This window comes from Bos grunniens, chromosome 26 (assembly GCF_055505025.1).
Source record: "Bos grunniens cultivar Pamir isolate PY7600 chromosome 26, Bosgru_T2T1.0, whole genome shotgun sequence".
NCBI classification, from domain to species: Eukaryota; Metazoa; Chordata; class Mammalia; order Artiodactyla; family Bovidae; genus Bos; species Bos grunniens.
Window position 1 is genome coordinate 50,824,616 of NC_141190.1, and position 12,129 is coordinate 50,836,744.

Below are 12,129 nucleotides of genomic sequence, written 5' to 3' on the forward strand. Positions count from 1 at the left end.
GAGGCTCTGAGGTTGCATCCCTTCTTCCCTGGGGGCCGGGCCCCTGCTCTGGGGAGAGCACCTCTCCTCCCCAGCGGGGGCTCGGCTCAGCCTCTCCTGGCCTGCCCAGGGCTTTCTGACTGCACGACGTTTTGGGGGGGAAAGCAACAACTCAGGAGGTAGAGAACTTTGCTCTGGTTTTCCCCTGTGAAAGCTCTCCCCCTGGTTTCCTGGTTTGCTCCTGCGGAGCTGAGGGACATCCCAGAGTGGAAGGTGGGCCTCTGTCTGCTCCTGGCTTTACTAGAAGGTTTGCGGAATGACCCCCGCCCCCCCCCCACACACAGCAGGACTACTCCGGGCCAGGCTGGAGGGGGCCTCTCCAGGACAGACCCTTGCCTGTGGAACAGCAGAGCCCTTCTCTCAAAGTCTCACCAGTCAACGCCCCAGGGGAAGCTGTTCCAGTCAAGGCCTTTCTACCCTGAGAGCCTGCCCGCCAGGGTCCATGGTGGGAGGGGAGCCTTGCATGGATCCTGGGAGGCAGAAGGGCTGCTTTGGAGGAAGGGGAGCTGGTCCTCTCCTTGCCTGCCCCCACCTCCCCGGGGAGCCCCCTTCCGGCCCCGGCCCTGGGGTCCGGCGGAACCCAGGCCATGACTCGGGGCAGGGCCACTGGAGGGCCACCCAGACCCTCTGCAGCCATGGCTACCCAGAGCGGTCGTCCACTTCAAGCCCAGCTCGGAGGCCTCAGTCCTGGAGGGCCCCCTTGGGTGCCCACCTCGGGGGAGGGACCTGAACTGGAGGAAGAAGTGCCGACCGACGCAGAGACAGAACCAGAGTGCTCTTCGTAAGTCAGGCTCCTTGGAGAGACACACGTCTCAAACCAGAGTGCCTGGGACCCTGGTCCCCGAGATGGACAGCCATGTGCAGCCTGGCCTGGGCACTCCTGACCACCGAGCGGGGTCTCCCGCTGCATCCCTGCAGGCCAGAGCAGCCGCACCCAAGGTCAAGAGCGGGAATGGCCGCCAGCACCGGGGGTCTGGAGCCCCTTGGTCAGGGAAGAGGACACAGGCAGCCCCCGGTCCTGGACTCATCCCTGGACAGGCCCAGGCAGCGCCCTCTAGAGTCCACCTGGGCTCTGGCGGACTGAAGCCCGGCCCTGAGATGACCCTCAGGCCGGCGGGCTCCCAGTCCCTCGGCCATTCTGCTCCTGACGACCTGATGTCCCTGGTCGTGCTCAGGGCTTTCCTGCCCTGGGCTGGGGTCTCTCCATGCCCGTGGCTGCCAGGGCCCCTCCTGCCACCCCCTGCCCAGAAGCCCAGGGCACCCAGGACAGGGCCGCTACCCTGACGCCCCAGGAGGGCCGCTGGGCCCGGGGGCTGAAGGGGAATTGGTCCTGGCTGTTCCTGCCCATGCCCTCATCCCCCGACCGCCGCCGGGGCACACCGTCCCTGGGCATGCAGGGACCAACTGCAGTTTTAAATCGAAAGGGAAGGCAGCTTGTTTTTTTTTTTTTTTTTAAAAAACAAAAAAAAACCTTTGCAACTGTTTCTTTAAGCAGCAAATTAATCCTGTTTTCTCATGGGTTTGATTTCATGGCACCCCACCACGTCCGCCCGTCCCATGCCACCATGCCCGCCCCTCTGCGTGCCAGCCCTTCCAGGAGCCAAGAGTCAGGACCCACACCAAGAGTCACCCTGCACAGTATCTGGGGTGCCCCCCGTGATGTCGGACCCTCAGCTCCGTCCCTCACCAGCCACACCCCCGGAAGGCTGGGCACAGTGGCTGCAGGAAGTGAGTGGGCGTCCCGGGGGAGGGCTCCCTCGCTGGGGTGGGTGAGAAAGGCTCCCTGGGGCAGAAAAGGCTGGGCAGGGGCCCGAGGGAGCCCCCGGGGGCCCCTCTGGCTCCGGATCCAGCTTCCCACAGACCCCTTGCAGGAGCTGGTTTGCTCTGAGGACCAACCGGCCAGGCCTCCCCTGTGGATAGGGCTCTGACGTCTGGCCTTCAAGGGAACTGGGGGATGGTGAGTGTGGCCCCAGGAGCCAGCCAGGCCCAGTATGTGACTTCCTGGGGCTGGGCCACCCCCCGAGGGAGGGAGCCCCCAGCCCTTTCGGCCTACAGCTCCACGGTCCCTCAGGGCCCCCAGCAGCCAGCTCACCCTCCAGTCACGGCCACAGCCACCCTGCTCCCCTAGGAGGAAGGTGCAGGTCAGCACTTAGCTGTGGAGCCGGTGGCCGGGGAGGACGGGAGGGGGAAAGGGGACAAGTGTGCGGGGCTCAGCTCAGTCACCCCTCCCCGCCCGGCCCCGTTCCTCCAAAGGGTGGGGCTCACACCCCCTCTAAGCTGTGCCCGGGGGTGCGGGCGTCTGCCTACTCCTCACTGCCTGCTTGAGGTCTTCTGACCAGATGGCCCATCTTGGCCCACCCCCTCCATCCCAGAACCCTGAGTCCCCAGCTCCCAACCCACGGCCTTCAGAAGCCAGAGCAGCTAAAGAGCCCACACTGGGGCCCTAACACCAGGGGCGGGGCCCGCGGGGGCTCCTGAGCCTGGGGTCTAGGGTCTCCTGAGCCTGGGGTCTGGGGGCTCCCTAAGTCTGGGCATTTCTGGGCTGGACCCACCTCAAGGAGAAGAAAAGTAGAGAGACAGGACCTGGCCCGTGGTGGCCTGGCCCCCAACACCCTGGCCTGATGGTGTAGTTCTGCACTCAGTGTCCTAGAAGGAGCGGATGGGGTGGAGCCAGTGGAGGTGGGTCTGGGAGCTGGGGTGGGCTTCCCTGGGATAGAAAGGAGCCCTCAGATGGAGAAGTTGCTGAGCGGACCTCCACGGGCCCCTGCTCAGGCTGGCCAGAGGTCGTGAAGCTGGGCAGATTCCCCTGGTCCCCCCATCATGGTGCCACGCTCCGTTTCCATGGCAACCTGGGGGTGGGAGGACCACGGCTATCCCAGCCTTCATGTGGGGACACTGAGGCCCCAAGGCTGCGTTGCTAGGCCAGGGGGATGCTGAAGACGCCTGGGGAGCCTTCAGGTCCTTGAAGGTCCTCTAGGGGAGCAGCCTCCCCTCGCCCTGCCGCCCACCAGGGAGGTCGATGTCTTCTCCAGCCCTTGGAGCCCCACGGGGTCTGTGACCTGGCCGCGCAGGGCAGTGTGATTCTGGACACCGGCGCAGACCCTAAGCAGGCCTGGGCTTCCCGGTGGGGGCCTGCCTGGGCATCTGGGGTGGTGGGGTCCCTGGGATGACCAACGTCTGTGCCCCCTCAGTCCCTGCGCCCCCTCCCCATGGGCCTCCGGACTCCACTGCCCATAAAGCACACCACACAGGCCCCCCTCATGCCACCTGCCAGGCTGTCGTTGGGCTTGGGGGGCGGTGTGAGGGGCAGAGCAAACCTTTCTGGAGTCCTCACTGTGGCCCTGCAAGTCACCACAAGTGGCCACATCTCACAGCTGGGGCGGCAGGGGCTGGGGCATCCCAGGGGGTCCCCGAGCCCTGTCAGCGGGGTTAAAGGCCCTTCCACTGTGGTGTGGTCCCCCTGCCGTATCAGGAGCCCTTCCTTTTCTGCAAGGCTTTTCTTCTTCTGATTACAAAATAGCCTCTGTGGTAGCGGAGAGTTAGTGAAATAAAGAAAAGCAGAGAAGAAAATAATCTCCTGCAGCCTCCCACCCCTGCTGTGTGTGTCTCCCTGTGTGGCTCTCCTGGGCATTAGCAGATGCTGGCCCTGCCTTCCTGGCCTCCTGCCACCCAGGAGGCTCTGCCCAACCCCCCTTCCACCCTCCCCCTTCCCGGGGCTCCCCCCCCCCGCCCCACCTGCTTCCTGCTTTGGGCCTGGGGTGTGTCCAGCAGGCATCTCCATGCTCCAAGATGCTGTGCAGGAGGTCAGTGGTCTCTGACGGGGACTAAAGGCAGCCTCCGCTGGACCCTGTCCCCCAGGATCCCCCAGCACCCGTGCCCTCCTGTGGGGAAGGGAGCTGGGTTCTGCCCTGGCCATCACCAGGCTGAGATGAGGAGTGAAGGTGGAGGACATGAGAGGGAGGCGGAAACCAGGGGGCACGGCCGCCCTGCTGGCCAGTGGGGCCCCTTCCCTGGCCTGAGTGACCGTTGTCTGCTGGGGGCTTGTTCGTTCCTATGCAGCACCTCCAGAACCCGAGGACGCTCCCAGGCTGGAGCCCCTCAGTCCCCAGGGGAAGGCAGGGGCTGGGCTGGGGTGGCTGCAGCAGCCCATCCTCACCCAGCCTCGGGCTGGAGGCGCTGCAGCGGACCCTTCGCTGTGGCCCGGCCAGCCCCTCGTCCAGCCAGCCACATGATCCCCAGGGCCTCGCTTCCTGCCCCGCCCTCTGGAGGCGTCCTGCAGGCTGGTGTATTTTTAGCTCAGCCTGATGCCAGGACTGCCTTTCACCTCGGACATCAGAGGCCTTGGGCAGCGGCCAGTGCCCTTGACCCCGTGCTTTTACGACTGGCCAGGCACTGGGAGGCAGAGACCAGAGGCTCCTTCCTTCCTGATGCGGCTGAGGGCGGGGGCCCAGGGCCCGGGATCCCCAAGAGGCGTGGGGCTCAGGCTTCACTGTTCAGACGCATTCTTCAGTAAAGCGAGGCTGAGGCCTGAGCAAGTGGACCAGCCCCTCCCCCTCCCGGGGGTGCAGGTGGGGTGGGGTGGGGATGGGGAGCCCGGTCTGCTCAGGCTGCCTTACAGAGTCCTGGGGACGCTTACTAATACTCCTGACAGCGTGGAGGCCAGCAGCCCAGGGCCAGGGCGCCGGCTGATCCAGCAATTTTGGTGGGTAGACGCTGGCTCTTAGCCGCGTTCTCTGTGGCCGAGAGCCTGATCTCCCCCAGGAAGGACACTAACACACGCTGCGGTCTCACCCTCATGAGCCTCTGAAGTGGGTCATCCCTAAGGCTCATCTCCAACATGGGCAAGATGGGATTACACTTCACCACGTGGATTTGGGGGTCAGGACACAGGGAAGTGGGTGGGGTGGATGTCAGCTGGGCCTCCGGGAACAGCTAGGAAGGGGTCAGGAGGAAAGGTGGGTGCCAGGGGTCTTAAGGGACAGGGAGGACTGTGATCAGTCCTGGACCTGACCTGCCAAGCACTGGCAAGGGGCAGGTGGGGCGGGGAGGGGCAGTGGGGGGAGGGGTAGTGTTAGGGGAGGGGTGGGGGAGGGGCAGTGTGGGGGAGGGGCAGTGTTAGGTGGGGCGGGGGAGGGTAGGTGTTGGGGGAGGGGAGGGGAGGGCTGTGGGGGGAGGGGCAGGTGGGGAGGGAAGTGTTGGGGGAGGGGCGGAAAAAGTGGGGAGGGGGTGGGGAAGGCTGTGTGGGTGAGGGCGGGGAGGGGCAGTGTGGGGGAGGGGTGGGGGGAGGGCAGAACCCAAGAGGGTTGGGGGCAGGAAGTCCTCTGGAGGGAAGGGTGGGGTCTCAGATGAGAGTGGTGACCCGGGGTGGGGGTGTGGGCTGGGGTCAGGGAGAGCCTGCCCCTGGTGGGCAGCAGGGCGGCTGGCCTGCCTGGGAAGGGGCTGGCACTCCCCTGGGCCTGGGCGGGTGGAGCGCCGTGTAGCCCACAAGGGAAGGGCTGTGGGGCTGCCTGCCTTGGGGAGGAAGGCTTGCGAGTCTCCACTGACTCTGTTGGCCTCCTCCCCTTGCTGCCCCCATGGGGTTCTGGTGGGAGCAGGAGGGGACAGGGCCCTGCACAGGCGCCTCGGGGCCAGATGGAGCCCCCGTGTGGGCAGAATGGCTGTGTTGGGGCCCCTGCAGTGACAGTCACCCCGCCCCGGGCCCCTGGTCTGGGTGCGGCTTTAAGCACGGAGCTCCTCGTGGGTGTCAGCAATGAAGAGAATGGAGGAGCTGTCTGGGGGGGGGTCCCCTCGTGTTTTTAGGGTGAGGATTCACGGCAGCGCTGGGCAGGGGTCAGGAAGCCCTCTGGTCCATCTCAACCCCCGGGGAGGGGCATCTCCAGAAACCAGATTTGTGGACACAGCTCTCGTCCCATCAGCGCTCCCATCACAGAGTGAGTTCAGTGGTTGTAGAACCTTCACAGTTCTGCCATAGTCAGTTCTAGAGCCTTCCGTCACCCTGCCTCAGCCGTCACCCCAACCGCAGCCCAGAACTGTAATCCAAGCGCCGTCTGCGGGGAGTCTTCTGACATGGAGGCTCACACGGGTGGGTCGCACCCTGTGGACCTGGCTCTCGGCTCCCCCCACGGAGGGCAGAGCTTCCGCCCCACGTGTCATCTGCCCCGGGGCTCCGCTATCTCCCACGGCCTGCTCCACGCTCGGACTTGTCGCTGCTGTGGAATACTCCATGCAGTCTCAGGACAGCATGTGTTTCCGTCTTTCCTGAGCTTGTGGCGTCCCTTCATTCTGGGATTCTCAGGCTCAGGTGACTTGCTGGGACCCTGCTCCCAGCTCTAGTGTGAGACCCGGGGCTCTGGCCTGTGCTCCAGTGGTGGCCCCCCTGCCCTGCCCCCAGGGGTCTGTGCCCTGCCCACACCGCGTGGCTGCAGAGAGGGTGGTTGGCAGGGGCTCCAGGAGGGAGGCTCATCGCCCTGAATGGTCACCTGACTGAGGGCACGCTGCTCAGACACGCCCTCCCTGTCGTCTGTACCGGGTGGATGCGCCAGCCCTCAGGAAGGTTCAGCCAGAGGGTGGGGCCTTCTGGCCATCACGGAGCATCCCACGGATGCCCGGGAGGACAGAGGCCAGGCAGTGAAGTCCCCTCCACAGCCAGCCCCATCCCTGTGGCCTGGTGCTGAGGGCCTTGCCCCAGTAGGGATGACCCTGCAGGTGTGAGAGGGGTCCACCCCTCTGACCGGGTTTTCATTGCACCTGCCTTCCTGGTGAGCCCCCTGCCTGGATGGCCCGTCCATGCCTCATGGGCACCTCGAGGGGTTGCATAAAATTCTCAGGGGCCTGGCATGTGTGTTTGCCGGGACGCGGGTGCAGCCCTGGCCCGGGGTCTCCTATGGCGGCTTAGTTTCTGTGTAGGAAAGCTTCCTCGCAGTAGAAAAGGGTTGTGAATGCGCCGTGCGGTCATTCCACACAGCGATGCTCCGCTCACTGGAGACCTTTCCTGCAAATAGCCATCATTCTGCGCTCAGCCCTGGAGGAACCCTTGCTTTCTGGGTCGCATACTGTGCATTTTCCCCTGAGGCATTTTGTGTGTTAAGTTTCAGGTTCAAACACATTAGCTCTCGAGCAGACTAAGTCGTTTAGCTCCAGTTTAACAATAACTAAATTTGGCTCTGAAATTTTAAAACGGAAAAAATTCCTGCCGGAACTCCGCATCTAAAGAAGCGACATGGATGATCTTTCACAAGGAGGTGTCTCTCTTCCTCCAGGTGTCGTGGTTGGGTTAGTATTTCCTGGGGGTGGACGCTGTTCCACCCGCCAGAGAAGCTTCTAGAACATCAGGCAGACATGGTACACTGATGCAGACGTTCAAATACTCTATCTCTCTTCAGACATGAGCTTTTTCGTTTAATTCCTTTGAAAGTGCTGGCTGAGATTAAGCCACAAGTGCCTTCAGAACAGAAAGCGCTGCAGAAGAATTCAGATCTGTCTGCAAAGCTGGGAACAGAAGCGCTGGGCGGGCCGTGAACGCAGGCGTGTGTGCACGTGCGCCAGCCATGTCAGCACAGAGTCACACTTTCAATGTGATCATTCTTCCTTGCAGGCCACCGCCAAGGTGCCCGCTGTCTGAGGCTGTCCCTGACCACGAGGCTCAGGTTGGCCAGCTGGGAGGGGAGGCCTGAGCCGGGAACGCTTTCCCCAGGTTCTGAGGCTCTAAGGGGGCCCCTGTGTAACCTGGCGATAATTTTTCATATTTAATAAACTTTTAAAAATTGATAGTCTTTAGGGAATTCCCTGGAGGTCTAGTGGTTAGGATTGGAGGCTTTCAGTGCTGAGGGTGAGGGTTCGATCCCCGATTGGGCAATTAAGACTCCACAAGCCACACAGTGCAGTCAAAAAATATATATATATATACTTTATGTTTCAGAGCAGTTTTAAGCTTCTAGAAAAATTGGGCAGACGGTAGGAGCAGTCCCATCCCCTCACTGTGCACCACCTGTTGCTCATAGCCGGCTGGAGTGGGGCACATTTGTTAGAACTGACGAGCCAACTTGGATCCATTATTATTAATCAACTCCATAATTCAGGAGAAGGCTCGATCTTCGAGTCCACAGGTTCTGACAAACACAGGCGATGTGCTCACATTACACACAGAATCATTCATTCCACCGCCCTAAAAATCCCGTGTGCTCCACTGTTCACTAATGTTGTCAGTGAGTAAAGACAGATGCTGTCTAGGTTGGTCATAGCTTTTCTTTCAAGGAGCAAGTGTCTTTTAATTTCACGGCTGCAGTCACCATCTCCAGTGACTTTGGAGCCCAAGAAAATAAAGTCTCTCACTGTTTCCATTGTTTCCCCATCTATTTGCCATGAAGTGATGGGACCGGACGCCATGACCAACCTAGACAGCGTATTAAAAAGCAGAGACACTACTTTGCCAACAAAGGTCGGTCTAGTCAAGGCTATGGTTTTTCTAGTGGTCATGTATGGATGTGAGAGTTGGACTATAAAGAAAGCTGAGTCTCGAAGAATTGATGCTTCTGAACTGTGGTGTTGGAGAAGACTCTTGAGAGTCCCTTGGACTGCAAGGAGACCCAACCAGTCTATCCTAAAGAAAATCAGTCCTGAATGTTCATTGGAAGGACTGATGTTGAATTTGAAACTCCAATACTTTGGCCACCTCAAGCGAAGAACTGACTCATTGGAAAAGACCTTGATGCTGGGAAAGATTGAAGGTGGGAGGAGAAGGGGACGACAGAGGATCAGATGGTTGGATGGCATCACTGACTTGATGGACATGAGTTTAAGCAAGCTCCAGGAGATGGTGATGGACAGGGAAGCATGCAGTCCACGGGGTCGAAAAGAGTCGGACATGACTGAGTGAACTGAACTGACCTGCAAGACACATAGGATTACAAAGGAAACCAGTTATTTTGAAATAATTATCAAAATATTAAAGTGATGCCTGGGCCCCTTGCTGACCTGGGTGAGGAAGCGGGAGCCAATGGTGCACAGGTTTGGGAGGGGGTAGGGGTGGAGCCTTGGGTTTCCTGGTGGAGACAGAGCCCCGGGCACCGAGGACAGCCGCTCTTGGAGAAGGGCGCTAGCTCCGGTCAGAGTCAGCGAGACCAAAGATGCCGTTTGCTCCCGTCCAAGTTCACAGGCCCCTGAACTGAGGATCCCTGCCCCTGGACAAACACCAGAAGCTGGTGAGCCCAGAGAACATGGGCCAGTGGGAATAGAAATGTGCTTTCAAAACCAAATCTATGTTGCTTTTGGAATCACCATCTCGACAAGTAGCCAAGTGGGTCTCGTGTTTCTCTGTTTGCATAGCCGGCTCCCGGCAAATTCAATTATCTCGCGTTGACAGAAAATGGGTTAATTAGGAGCAGTCGATCAGGCTTGGCGGGAGAGAGCATGATTAGCGCCCGGCCACACCTCAGGCACACGGCCGTGGGACCAGAGTGCTGCTGCTGGAGCCGGGGGTACCGCAGGGCGACCCCCGAGCAGCCCCCAGGGGCCCTGCCCATCAGAGGCTGCAGGGCCCTGCCCCCCAGTGCCCTGTCACCGCGACTTCCGGAGTGCGGGGCACGCGGATAAACAGGGCCGTGACAGCTCAGGGCAGATGTGGCTGGGCCTGGGCACGCGGGCTGCGGGGATGGACGTGTGGGTGTTGGGGTCAGACGGCGGCACCTTCGGGGCTCCTGGGAGGAACCCACCAGGCTGGACAGACGAGCCTCCAGACGGCAGCCTTTCGAGCACAGTGGCCCTGTGGGCAGCATCCCCGGGTGCTCAGGGCCTCTGCCTGCTGCTCCAGGACTGGCTGGGGCCAAGGCGGGGGCTCCCCAAGTCTCTCCACTGCTGTGGGAGTGGGTGGCTGGGCCAGCCTGCCCAGGCCCCAGCAGTCAGGCTACCACGTGTGTGGTAGGTGACCTGTGCCCCGGGGGCCGGCCACCCAGCATCTCACCCTCCCTTCTGGGTGGCGGCCACTACCTCCATGAGGCATCTGGCTCTGGGCTGGTGGGCAGGCTGTGATGGAGGTGCCCCTGGGGCAGGCAGGGGTCCACCAGCTTTCCTTGGGGGGCCCTTCTGAGCACCCACCTGCCCCCACTGCCGCCCTCAAAGCAGGCCTGGCGAACGTGGTCCCACTTGCCCCTCGACAGGCGTCACAGCCAGCCAGGCCCCCAGGGGATGTGTCGTCTGAGTGAGGGGTCCTTTCCGGGGTCAGAGTGGGTCTCACAGGGCCTCTGCGTGTCTGTCCGACGGCACAGGGTGGCCTCGGCCGCACTGGGCACCGTCCTCCTGGAGGGTGGGCTCTAGGGTGGTGTGTTCTGGGCTCCACACTCAGCGTCTTCACCCGCAGCTTGGTGTCCTCAGAGACGTGTGGCCGGTGCCGTCTGCACATTGGGGCCTGGCTGGGGCCTCTCCTGCCCCCTGGCCCTGCCCGGCCTCTGTCAGCATGTGGACCCCAGGGTGCACGGGGGGCCAAGGCAGGCCGGCTGCCAACACGGGGTCTTGGAGGTGGTCCCTCATCAGGCCCCAACCCTGCCCAGGAAACCAGCTCCAGTCCCCACCCTCCTTGCCTAGAGGGGGCCCTGCTCATGGAAGTCAGACCCGCGACGAGCTGCGCCTCCCCGGCTACGTGGTCCCCGTCGCAGCCCTTCAGCTGGGCCACAGGACTACCGGCCGCTTGCTCCTAGCAGTGCTGTGTCTCCAGGAGAGCAGGCTCCTCTGGAAGGCCTTCTGCTGTGGGGACGGCGTGGGCCGCGCTGCCTGGGTGGGGCGGGGGGTGCGGGGAGTGGGCCTCTGGCGGGCTGGGCTGGCTTCCCCACACGATCTCAGGGCCCGCCAGGCTCCTTCTGCCCATGGGCTTCTCCCCTGCCTGCAGCCTGTGCCCGCCTGCAGCCCGAGTTCCAGGCAGGCTCCGGGGGCTTGTCTGGCACACGCTGGAGGCCCTGGAGACCACGCACACAGCGACAGGGACAGCGTTTCCTAGGAAACCGCAGCCAGCCAGCTGCGGGCGCTGGCCTGTGGGGCGGGGGGCCCAGGCTGCAGGGGGCGTGGGCTCCCGGGCCTCTGGTGGGCTGGGCCGGGCCTCCCCGCGGCGACCCAGGGCCTGCCCTGAGACCCTCCTCAGGTGTGTCCCTGAGCGTGTGTGAGCTCGGGCGTTGTGTCCTGTGTGTGTGTGTGTGCAGGTCTGTGTAGGGGTGTCTGTGTGAGCCTGTGTGATGGTGGGTTCCCGTGGGACATCCGGGCGTCCTGGCTCTGTGGGGTATCTCGGGGGTGTCTGTGTGAGCCTGGGAGTTGTGCTGTGTGTGTGTGTGCACAGGTCTATGTGGGGGTGTCTGTGTGAGCCTGGACGTTGTGTGTGTGTGTGTGTGTGTGTGTGTGTGTGTGTGTGTGTGCGGGTCTATGTGGGGGTGTCTGTGTGAGCCTGGGAGTTGTGTTGTGTGTGTGTGTGCGCAGGTCTATGTGGGGGTGTCTGTGCGAGCCTGTGTGATGGTGGGTTCCCGTGGGACGTCCGGGCATCCTGACTCTGTGGGGGTGTCTCGGGGGAGTCTGAGTGGGTGTGGGTCCTGGCTGCGTCTCTTCAGGCCTGGGGTTCAGGCAGCAGCCTCAGGCACCAGAACCAGGCCCAGCACCCTCCTCACCCTCCCAGCCTCGCCCACTGGTAACAGCAGCAGGGCCGTCCCGCCTGTCCCAAGAGAGTGGCCCTCCTCGGTGGGGCGGCTGGAGGGAGAGAAGCTCGGGGGACGGGTGAGGCCCAGGCCGCTCGTCAGAAGGAGGTGGATGGTGCCTGCGGACCCTGGTGGTCCTGGAAGCCCCCTGCCTGCGGCTTCCCACCGGACCCGCCCCGCCCCGTCCCTGCCCAGCCTCCCCTGGCCCCTGTGGCTGGTGAGGCCGCACGCTCAGAGTCTGGGGGGCCCAGCTCCTGAGGGGCACCATGGACAGAGCTGGGCCCAGGGACCTGAGACTGTGCACAGAGGTCAGTGACTCCCAGTCTGCCCACTGTCTCCCCACGGGGAACCCACCACCCTTCCCTGGGGCTCCAGGCAGGGCACAGTGAACATCGCCAGGAAACCCAGAGGCCCCAAGGCC